The 11395-nt window shown below is 36.0% G+C and overlaps 1 non-coding gene across 1 annotated transcript; it reads left to right on the plus strand.

Annotated features, from left to right (window-relative positions):
* Nucleotides 1-4938: 4938 nt before the first annotated feature.
* LOC143393326 (U6 spliceosomal RNA) lies at nt 4939-5045 on the plus strand. The gene has a single exon (XR_013090612.1). It is a non-coding gene; the product is annotated as a U6 spliceosomal RNA (small nuclear RNA).
* The last annotated feature ends 6350 nt before the right edge of the window (nt 5046-11395 follow it).

Genomic DNA, 11395 nt, shown 5'->3' on the forward strand with positions numbered 1-11395 from the left:
GGCTTCTGCTATTAACTTCATATATTATCTTCAGGCCAATGACTCTCCAAACTCCAAATTCATCACATCTTTATTTCCCATTGCCATCCAGTTGGCTTGAATGAAATTCAAGCTCAACATTTCCAAGCTCTAACTTCTCATCTTGCCCCTTCTCCCAGGCCTATTATTATTTTTTTTAATTTGTTGTTCAAAACATTACAAAGCTCTTGACATATCATATTTCATATATTAGATTCAAGTGGGTTATGAACTCCCATTTTTACCCCAATTACAGATTGCAGAATCACATCGGTTACACATTTTTACATGATGCCATATTAGTGACTGTTGTTCCATGCAATTTCCCTTTTCTCTCCCTTTCCCTCCCACCTCATGTCTCTGTTTAATGTTAGTCTTTTCCTCCTGCTCTTCCTCCCTGCTCTGTTCTTAGTTGCTCTCTTTATATCAAAGAAGACATTGGCATTTGTTTTTTTACTCCCAGGCCTATTATTTCTCTCATATTCCTTATATCAGAAAATGACTTCATTTTTGAAACTTCATTGTTATCCACAAAGTTTCCTGTGATAACAGGGAGTTTACTACTTTCATCTCTTTTACCTGTCAATTCCTTCCAGCTATATCAATACCTATAGACTCTCAAATCTGTTCTTAATGTCTGTTGCTCCCAATTTACTTAAGCCTATAATAATTTATTTTCTTCATTTATTGCAAACATCCTAACTTGTATCTCTGCCTCATATGACTACAGTCTATTCTCATGCAGATGGTGAAAATACTTCTTAGGAGGACCACCAACAAAAAAACTCCAAATTTCCTATCCCCCTTTTTTCTTATCTTTTAGGATTAAGTTTAACCATTTTATTATTGCCTTGAAGACTTACTATGGTTGACTCCTACTTTATTCTATGATTCACTTTGTGCCTCTTCTATCTTTAACTTTTTGAATCTAACTACACAAAACATATCTGAGTTTACTTAGACTAGTCCACATCTCAGGAGTTCCCATCTGCTGCTCAATGTCTGGAAAGATCTTTGCTTCTCAGATATCACGAAGCATCGAACTCTCAAGTTATAAGACATGGAGATCTTACCAGTTGTTAAGATTTTCTAATAGTTCCAAGTAACTGCAAAATCACTGAGTTTCTGCAAGAATTTGTTTCCCTTTAATTTCTTGTTTTCATTTTTTAAGCCTGGCTTGTAGGACTCATATCTAGGTTTATCAAATATAATGACCAATGAGTGATTGTTTATAAGATTTTCTTAGAGACATGTCTGTATGTCTTCTTTCTTTTTTTTCCTAATCGGATCTGTGTGAAATCACACAAATTTCAATTGAAGTTAGAAATTTGCTTTCAATTTTGCTTGCACCTGGCCTCAAGGTAAGCTACAGATGACTGACTGTTTTCTCCTTTCTGAAGCATGCAAAATCTTGGGCTGACTTGTAGATTTCCTGGAACGTGTGAAAGCTACTAAAAGGTCCCTATGTTTGTGTAGGTCTTCAGGATTTCTATTTGAAATTTTCAGGCAAGGAATGAAACCCTTAGGGAATTGAGATGTTGCCTGGCATTTTTGTGAGGCCCTGAGGATAAATTTCCATACCCTCCCTGCCCACACTTGAGCTGTGCTTTGAGTCAGATCAAGTAACCACTGCACTGATTTCCCAGGAGCTTTGAGGTTGACAACATATGGACTGTGCTCTGGGGATTGTGATTTTAAAGGCCTTGGAGAAGCAATCAGATCCCTGCTTTGGCTTTTGGTTGCTCCTTCTCAGAGCTGAGGAGGGAGGGGAAACAGGCGTGGCTCTTCAAGTTCAAGCTTCATAGTCTCATCAAGCTTTAGTTTTATTCTCTTGGATAAATAATTTTCAGTTCTTTCTGTAACCTTTGTTTTTGCCAAACTTCTGAAATTATTTATTTTAGTTGTTTTGCTTGTATTTTTATTGCTTTAGAGGGAGAGTAATTTTCCCAATGTTCCCCTCCTTCCAGAAATTGACCTCCACATATTTTTTTTTTTTTTTACCTCTACATCTAGGGAATATAATGTCTGGCCTCCCACTTGAGATGGTCTCTTAATCTTCAGAACTGTCCAATAAATATATTAATTTATATAACAAAAGGGAATTTTAAAAAGTGATTAAATTAATGATTTGGGGATGCCTGAATTATGTTGGTTTCTCTGCGTGGACATAAAGGGCCTAATAATTACAGGGGTCCTTGCAAGTGGGAGGTAGAGTGTAAATGTGATGGAAAGAGACAGGATGCCAGAAGCAGGCATAAGAATCAGAAAGAGATTTGAAGACATTATGCTGTTGATTTTAAAGAGGAAGGAAGAAGCCATCAGCCAAAGATATCAGGTAAAACAGTAAGAAAAAAAATAACAAAAGGGATTTTCCCTGCTGTGGTTTGTATCTTGAATGTCCCCCAAAGGTATACACAGTGAAGTCTTGGTCCTCAGCTGGTTGCACCACTTACTGAGAGGTGGTGGAACCTTTAGCAGATGAGTCCTAGTGGAAGAAAGTAAGGCCCTTGAAGGACATATTGAGACTTCAGCCCCTACTCTTTTTCTGTTTCTTGGCTGCCATCAGGTTAGCAGCTTCTTCTTGCTTATGTTCCTGCATAATATACTGCTTTACCATAGGCCAAAAAGCAATATGGTCAACTGATCATGGACTGAAACCTTCAATCCTCAAAAGTTAACTACCTTAGGCATTTTGCCACAGTAACAGAGAGCTGATTTACACAAGCACCTGTCTTAAGAATGAATGCAGCACTTATGACACCTCAATTTTAGTCCAGTGAAATATAATTTCAGTTTTATTTTTTCAGAGGTTAAGATAATAAATTTTTTTTAAGTCATTAAGTTTGTGGCAATTTGTTATAATAGAAGTATGATACTAATACAGTCTATCTTTGAATTTATCTAATATATTGTTTTACATAAAGTGCCTCAAAATAACAGAAATTTACAATCTTTCTATCTATATATCTTATTATAAATATTATTTGTACATGGTGTTTAGTGTCTGTTTAATGACCATGTAAGCTTCTTGCATTCAAGGACCCTTTTACTGTGAACACTTAACAGTATGCCTAACATCTATCAGAAAATCAGTGAATGCTCCTGAATGTTTTTATTTGCAGGGAGGTTTTTCCTTTTCCCCTGTCAGATCAAAGAGTTAGAATAGGCCTGAGACTATGATATCCTCTTATTCAGTAGGAAAGTACAGTTAAAATAAAGAATTAGATAACCGTGGGTGCATGTTAAGGCCACCTTGAAAAAAATTTAAAACAGAAAGAAAGTGAAAAACAAGGAAAATAATAGTGACTTGTGCATATATACATAAAGTTGTCTGATGCAGAAGTTCTCCATTGTTAGTATCATGGTTTTCATTTACTTAGAAATGAAGGTATATCTATGGAATCTTTAAAATTAAATTGTGGTACTAGACATCGAAAGTCTGAGATATTGTGTGAGGTTTGAAAATATTTCAATGAAGTACATTCCCATCAACTTACATGTCCACATACAAAAAATATTCACAAATTTTTAAAATGTCATAAAAAGAACACTTTAAGCTGCTATGCAAAATTTCATATTTAATATACTTCTACTAACAAGTTATGTTTTATGTAAAAGGATACAATACTTTTAAGAAAATAATATCTGAAAGCCTTTACATCCAAGAAAATTTATAAATATTGAAAAATGCAAGGATATTTTTCAAGATGTTATTCAGACAAGTGTTGCATTTGAGTTATAATTTACCTCTCAGAACATCAATTTTCTCATCTGTAAGTTGAATTTAATAGCACTGATAAATTTTAAAGGACTGGTAATTTGATTAAATGTTACAATGCACATTGAATACTTCTCAGGTATTTGCCTTTACTCTTGTTTTCCTACATGTTTCCCATTACCCACTGGGTAAGTGCATATGTATCTCTAACTATCTTTCTCAGAGTCAGTGTGGCCGAGAGCCAGGATTTTGCAGCCAGATACAACTAGGTTTGAATTCCAGATATGACACACTCTATCTATATAAAACCTTGTTCATGCTGAGATTCATTTTACTCAGATGTTAAAATGAGAGTAATGCCATTACTGCGTAGGGTTATTGAGCAGATGATGTGTACTGAAAACACAATGAAGTGGTGTCTTGCTTCTAAAAAAAAGTAGCTAAGAAACATGCCACGTGTGAGTACTCAGGACCTTCTGAAGAATCCAGTCTATCAGGGTACACATTCCAGAGAGAACCCTTAGAGGTGACTCTGACATTTGCACTCTGCTTCTTCCCTGGAAGAAGTTGCCAATTCTAAAGCAATACAGAGGGAAAGGCTATGATGCTGGATACAGGGCAACTAGTAAGAGGTAGAGAAGTCAGCAGAGACTTTGACAGTCTCTTGAGGCTGGTAAAACAATAATGAAGTTGGGGCTGTTGAAGTTCACAGGATGTGAAAGGACAGATTCCCAGGGAGAAGATATGTACAGATACTCCTCAACTAGCGATTGAGTTAGGTCTACAGAAGCCCTTCCCAAACTGGAAACATCATTAAGTAAAAATGTATTTAGCACACTAACCTATGGAACATCATAGCTAAGCAAGACAGCACACTGTAAAGAATCAGTGGTCTACCTTCTTGATGGTGGCTGCCTAGGAATGATGAAGCTCTGGCTGGCACCCTGCTTTTCAAGAGAAGATCCCTAGCCCTGGAAAAGATCAAAACTCTAAACTCAAAGTAGAGATTCTTCTGAATGTGGGTCATTTCACACTATTGTAAAGTAAAAAAAAAATGTAAGTTAAACTATCTGAAGCTAGAGACAATCTCCACATGCATATAGATGCACATGGAGAGATGGATGGGGTGAGTATACAAAGAGAGAGAAAGAGGGAGGAGAGAGAGAGAGAGAGAGAGCACAATTTTAAAGAATTGACTTATAGTGCTCGCTTCGGCAGCACATATACTAAAATTGGAATGATACAGAGAAGATTAGCATGGCCCCTGCGCAAGGATGACACGCAAATTCGTGAAGCGTTCCATATTTTTAATCTATGGGACACATTGAAAGCAGTTCTAAGAGGAAAATTTATTGCTTGGAGTTCATTCCTTAAAAAAAGAAAAAACCAACAAATAAATGAGCTAATACTTCATCTCAAAATCCTAGAAAACGAAGAGCAAAACAACAGCAAAAGAAGTAGAAGACAAGAAATAATTAAAATCAGAGCTGAAATTAATGAAATCGAAACGAAAGAAACAATTGAAAAAATTGACAAAACTAAAAGTTGGTTCTTTGAAAAAATAAATAAAATCGACAGACCCTTAGCCACGCTAACGAAGAGAAGAAGAGAGAGAACTCAAATTACCAGCATACGGGATGAAAAAGGCAATATCACAACAGACACTTCAGAAATACAGAAGATTATCAGAAATTATTTTGAATCCTTATACTCCAATAAAATAGAAGATAGTGAAGGCATCGATAAATTTCTTAAGTCATATGATTTGCCCAGATTGAGTCAGGAGGATATTGACAACCTAAACAGACCAATATCAATTGAGGAAATAGAAGAAACCATCAAAAAACTACCAACTAAGAAAAGCCCAGGACCAGATGGGTATACAGCAGAGTTTTACAAAACCTTTAAAGAGGAACTAATACCAATACTTTTCAAGCTATTTCAGGAAATAGAAAAAGAGGGAGAACTTCCAAATTCATTCTATGAGGCCAACATCACCCTGATTCCTAAACCAGACAAAGACACTTCAAAGAAAGAAAACTACAGACCAATATTTCTAATGAACCTAGATGCAAAAATCCTCAATAAACTTCTGGCGAACCGGATACAAAAACATATCAAAAAAATTGTGCACCATGATCAGGTAGGATTTATCCCTGGGATGCAAGGTTGGTTCAATATACGGAAATCAATAAATGTTATTCACCACATCAATAGGCTTAAAAATAAGAAACATATGATCATCTCGATAGATGCGGAAAAAGCATTCAACAAAGTACAGCATCCCTTTATGTTCAAAACTCTAGAAAAACTAGGGATAACAGGAACATACCTCAATATTGTAAAAGCAATCTATGCTAAGCCTCAGGCTAGCATCATTCTGAATGGAGAAAAACTGAAGGCATTCCCTCTAAAATCTGGAACAAGACAGGGATGCCCTCTCTCACCACTTCTGTTCAACATAGTTCTCGAATCACTGGCCAGAGCAATTAGACAGACGAAAGAAATTAAAGGCATAAAAATAGGAAAAGAAGAACTCAAATTATCACTATTTGCAGATGACATGATTCTATACCTAGCAGACCCAAAAGGGTCTACAAAGAAACTATTAGAGCTAATAAATGAATTCAGCAAAGTGGCAGGATATAAAATCAACACGCATAAATCAAAGGCATTCCTGTATATCAGCGACAAATCCTCTGAAATGGAAATGAGGACAACCACCCCATTCACAATATCCTCAAAAAAAATAAAATACTTGGGAATCAACCTAACAAAAGAGGTGAAAGACTTATACAATGAAAACTACAGAACCCTAAAGAGAGAAATAGAAGAAGATCTTAGAAGATGGAAAAATATACCCTGTTCATGGATAGGTAGAAGTAACATCATCAAAATGGCGATATTACCAAAAGTTCTCTATAGGTTTAATGCAATGCCAATCAAAATCCCAACGGCATTTCTTGTAGAAATAGAGAAAGCAATCATGAAATTCATATGGAAAAATAAAAGACCCAGAATAGCAAAAACAATGCTAAGCAGGAAGTGTGAATCAGGCGGTATAGCTATACCAGACTTCAAACTATACTACAGAACAATAGTAACAAAAACAGCATGGTACTGGTACCAAAACAGGTGGGTGGACCAATGGTACAGAATAGAGGACACAGAAACCAATCCACAAAACTACAACTATCTTATATTCGATAAAGGGGCTAAAAGCATGCAATGGAAGAAGGATAGCATCTTCAACAAATGGTGTTGGGAAAACTGGAAATCCATATGCAACAAAATGAAACTGAATCCCTTTCTCTCGCCATGCACAAAAGTTAACTCAAGGTGGATCAAGGAACTTGATATCAAATCAGAGACATGGTGTCTGATAGAAGAAAAAGTTGGCTATGATCTACATACTGTGGGGTCGGGCTCCAAATTCCTCAATAGGACACCCATAGCACAACAGTTAATAACTAGAATCACCAAATGGGACTTACTCAAACTAAAAAGTTTTTTCTCAGCAAAAGAAACAATAAGAGAGGTAAATAGGGAGCCTACGTCCTGGGAACAAATCTTTACTCCTCACTCTTCAGACAGAGCCCTAATATCCAGAATATACAAAGAACTAAAAAAATTAGACAATGAGATAACAAATAACCCAATCAACAAATGGGCCAAGGACCTGAACAGAAATTTCTCAGAGGAGGACATACAATCAATCAACAAGTATATGAAAAAATGCTCACCATCTCTAGCAGTCAGAGAAATTCAAATCAAAACCACCCTAAGATACCATCTCACTCCAGTTAGATTGGCAGCCATTAGGAAGTCAAACAACAACAAGTGCTGGCGAGGATGTGGGGAAAAGGGTACTCTTGCACATTGCTGGTGGGACTGCAAATTGGTGCAGCCAATTTGGAAAGCAGTATGGAGATTTCTTGGAAAGCTCGGAATGGAACCACCATTTGATCCAGCTATTCCCCTACTCGGTCTATTCCCTAAAGACCTAAAAAGACTAGGGACACTGCTACATCAATGTTCATAGCAGCACAATTCACAATAGCAAGACTGTGGAACCAACCTAGATGCCCTTCAATAGACAAATGGATTAAAAAAATGTGGCATTTATACACAATGGAGTATTACTCTGCATTAAGAAATGACAAAATCATAGAATTTGGAGGGAAATGGATGGCATTAGAGCAGATTATGCTAAGTGAAGCTAGCCAATCCCTTAAAAACAAATGCCAAATGTCTTCTTTGATATAAGGAGAGTAACTAAGAACAGAGTAGGGACGAAGAGCATGAGAAGAAGATTAACATTAAACAGGGATGAGAGGTGGGAGGGAAAGGGAGAGAGAAGGGAAATTGCATGTAAATGGAAGGAGACCCTCAGGGGTATACAAAATTACATACAAGAGGAAGTGAGGGGAAAGGAGGAAAAATATAAGGGGGAGAAATGAATTACAGTAGAGGGGGTAGAGAGAGAAGAGGGGAGGGGAGGGGGGAGGGGGGATAGTAGAGGATAGGAAAGGCAGCAGAATACAACAGACACCAGAATGGCAATATGTAAATCAATGGTTGTGCAACTGATGTGATTCTGCAATCTGTATATGGGGTAAAAATGGGAGCTCCTATCCCACTTGAATCAAAGTGTGAAATATGATATATCAAGAACTATGTAATGTTTTGAACAACCTACAATAAAAATTAATTTAAAAAAAAAGAATTGACTTATGTGATTGTGGAGGTGCAAGTATAAAATCTGCAAGAGTAAAATCTGCAAGGTAGATCGGCAGCTTGGAGTCCCAAGGAAGTGCTGCAGGATGTCTGCTGGCAAAATTCCTTCTTCCTCAGGGAATTATTCTGTGTTCATCAAGGAATTCAAATGATTGATGAACCTCACCTACATTACAGAGGGCAGTATTCCTCATTCAAATTCCACAGATTTAAATGTTAAACTCTTCCAAAGAATGCTTTCACAAAAACTTCCACAAAAAATGTTTGATCAAATATCTGGGCACCATGACAAGCCAAGCAGACATAAAAAATTAATCATCATAGACATAGTGAAAATAAATGCACATATAAATAAAATAGAAACAAATGTACAATAAATATAAAATACCAGAAAGTCCAAAATTGGTGAATCTATGAAAATATTAATAACATTTACAAAGTCTTAGTGATATTGGCCAAGTAAAGCAAAAGAAATATAGTACAAATTTTCAAAACCATGAAAGAAAAGGCAATATTACTTTAGATTTTATATTTATTGAAAATTCTCATAATAATATTGTAAAATGTAGATAAATTTGAAAATTTTGATGAATTAAGAAACATTTCTTGAAAAGTACAATTTATAAAAATGAATAAAGGAAGTAAAAACCTAAATGTTATTTATCTTTTACAGAAATAGAATTTTTTCTTTGAAGAAACTACTGTTTTGGGGACAGATGGGTCAAGGCACTGAAGACAGCAGGAAACAGTTTTATTTGACTGCAGCCAGGTTCAGAGGGCACAGCTTTTGCTGTAATCAATCAATCCCCTGAACCCTGAGTTCAGGGAGTTTCAGAATTTTATACCCAGCATGTAAGGGAAGGGGCTCAGAGGTTCACAGTCTGTAGAAGTTCACCTAAAAGCAGCTTTTTCTTTTACTGTTCTGGCAAATTAACCCTTCAAGGACAGCTCCTGGGAAGGGGGAGTTTCTTCTCCCCTTTCTTTCCTCTCCCTGTCAGCTATTAACATGGAGCACAATTGGTAACTCCTCTTATCTTAGAAATGTAGCCATCTCTGTGAAGCTCCAGTTCAAGGCAAGAGGCCTTGGTAACACATTTCTAGAAACTACTGTACTGGATCCATGTTTGTGAAAAACTAATCAGAGGGTGTCCAGCACCTGGAGTGCTGATTTCTTCCCAGCCAGTGGCCAAGTAAGACAGGGCAACACAAAAATAGGAAGTTTATCTACATTGAACTCTTTTGTAGAGACTCTTTTGTTGACAGTCCTAAAATCACCTATGGTGAAGATTTCTGGAGAAGCCCAGTTAAGACTTTTCTGGGAGAAAGGGGTGTCACTACATTACCTTTCCCAAATTAATTCTTCCCAGCAAATAGGTAAGAAATAAGCTGAACTTTGCACAAAATCTTCTGGGAAATCAAAATGTCACTCTTGTAACTCAAGATTTATTTAATTTAAAAAATCAATCAATAATTCCCTCCATTAAGAGAATAATGATTATCTTAGTAGATTCAGAAAAAAAAGCATAAAAGAAATCAATTCCTGGAAAAATAATGCTCTGGAATTAAATACTTTAAGGAGTTTCAGTTTTAGCACCAACAATCTGAAAGTTATGTACAGCCATCCTCACAAGAAAAACCTTGCACAAATTTTTATTAGATACATAAGAGTCAAAGTTACAGGGCAAAGTGCTTCCCCAAAAAACATAGAACCAAATATAGGAAACCTTACTTATATCTGCTTATCTGAAGCAAAAGCCCCTGGAGCAAGGAAATGGTAGTAGAAATGCTTAAGTGGTAAACTTGTTGGATTTCTCATGGCTGCATATGAACTAGTCTGAGAGTTAAAAACTCCCAAGGGCACACTCTTGGGTGGAACCCAATGGCAAGAACCCCAGCAGGCACTTGAGAGGAAGACCAAAGGAAAATGCCCTAGCGTTTCAGGCAAATGAGGGAAAAAGGTAGCCGTCTGGAAATAGAACCAGGATATTCCTCATAACAGAATCTATTTTAGAATCTTTTTTGGTGTAGGGGAAGAATAATTAGACAACTCCAATTTGCCGTATAATTTAGGTCTCACATCATGGAATAAAAAAATTCACTAAATGCTTCCAAGACTCACTATTTAGGGACAGAGACCCCTAAATTTTGAGATTTAGTCATAATCATACAGAATACTTTTCCTTTCTAATACCTAATCAATATAAAACAGATCTCCAATGTAATAGCAAATTATGACTGAGAAACTGAAAGGTATGCATTCTATTTAATTAGGAGTTCTTAGGGAAACTCAAAGAAAAAGATTAGAAAAAAAAAGTGACTGGAGGAAACTCAAACTTCTTAAATTTAAATTTTCAACAAATAATAAGCAGTTTAATTCCTAGCAAGAGGAAAAAATAAATAACTAGTCATCACACAAGAAATTATGGGTAATATGAGAAAGAATGTGAAAATTCTAAGTGAAATATCAAAAGAAATAATTACCAGAAATAATAATCACAATGTTTTAAATGAACAATGTTTTAAACAGGCACATTAGCAGATTGGACATGGTGGAGGAAAGAATCATTGATCTTGAAGACATGTCAGTAGAAACTTTATAAATTGGAAATAAATGAGTAAAAAAGGAATTTTTAAAAGGGCAATATCCAATAGCTGTGAAATAATTAAAAAGATTTAACAATAATTCCCTCCATTAAGACAATAATGCAAAATGCAAATACCAAAGGAGAAGAAAGAGAAAATGGAGCAGAAGAGACCCTTGATGACATAATAAATACCCGAGACTTTCTAAAATTAATGGCAGGTATCTTAGAGACAACCAGGTGGGATAGATAATGAAAAAACTATACCTGGGCATATTACATAAAAGCTGCAGAAAAGTGGAGAAAAACTGAAATATTGAAATAATATGTGGAGAGCAGA

Source organism: Callospermophilus lateralis, chromosome 2, assembly GCF_048772815.1.
Source record: "Callospermophilus lateralis isolate mCalLat2 chromosome 2, mCalLat2.hap1, whole genome shotgun sequence".
NCBI lineage: Eukaryota > Metazoa > Chordata > Mammalia > Rodentia > Sciuridae > Callospermophilus > Callospermophilus lateralis.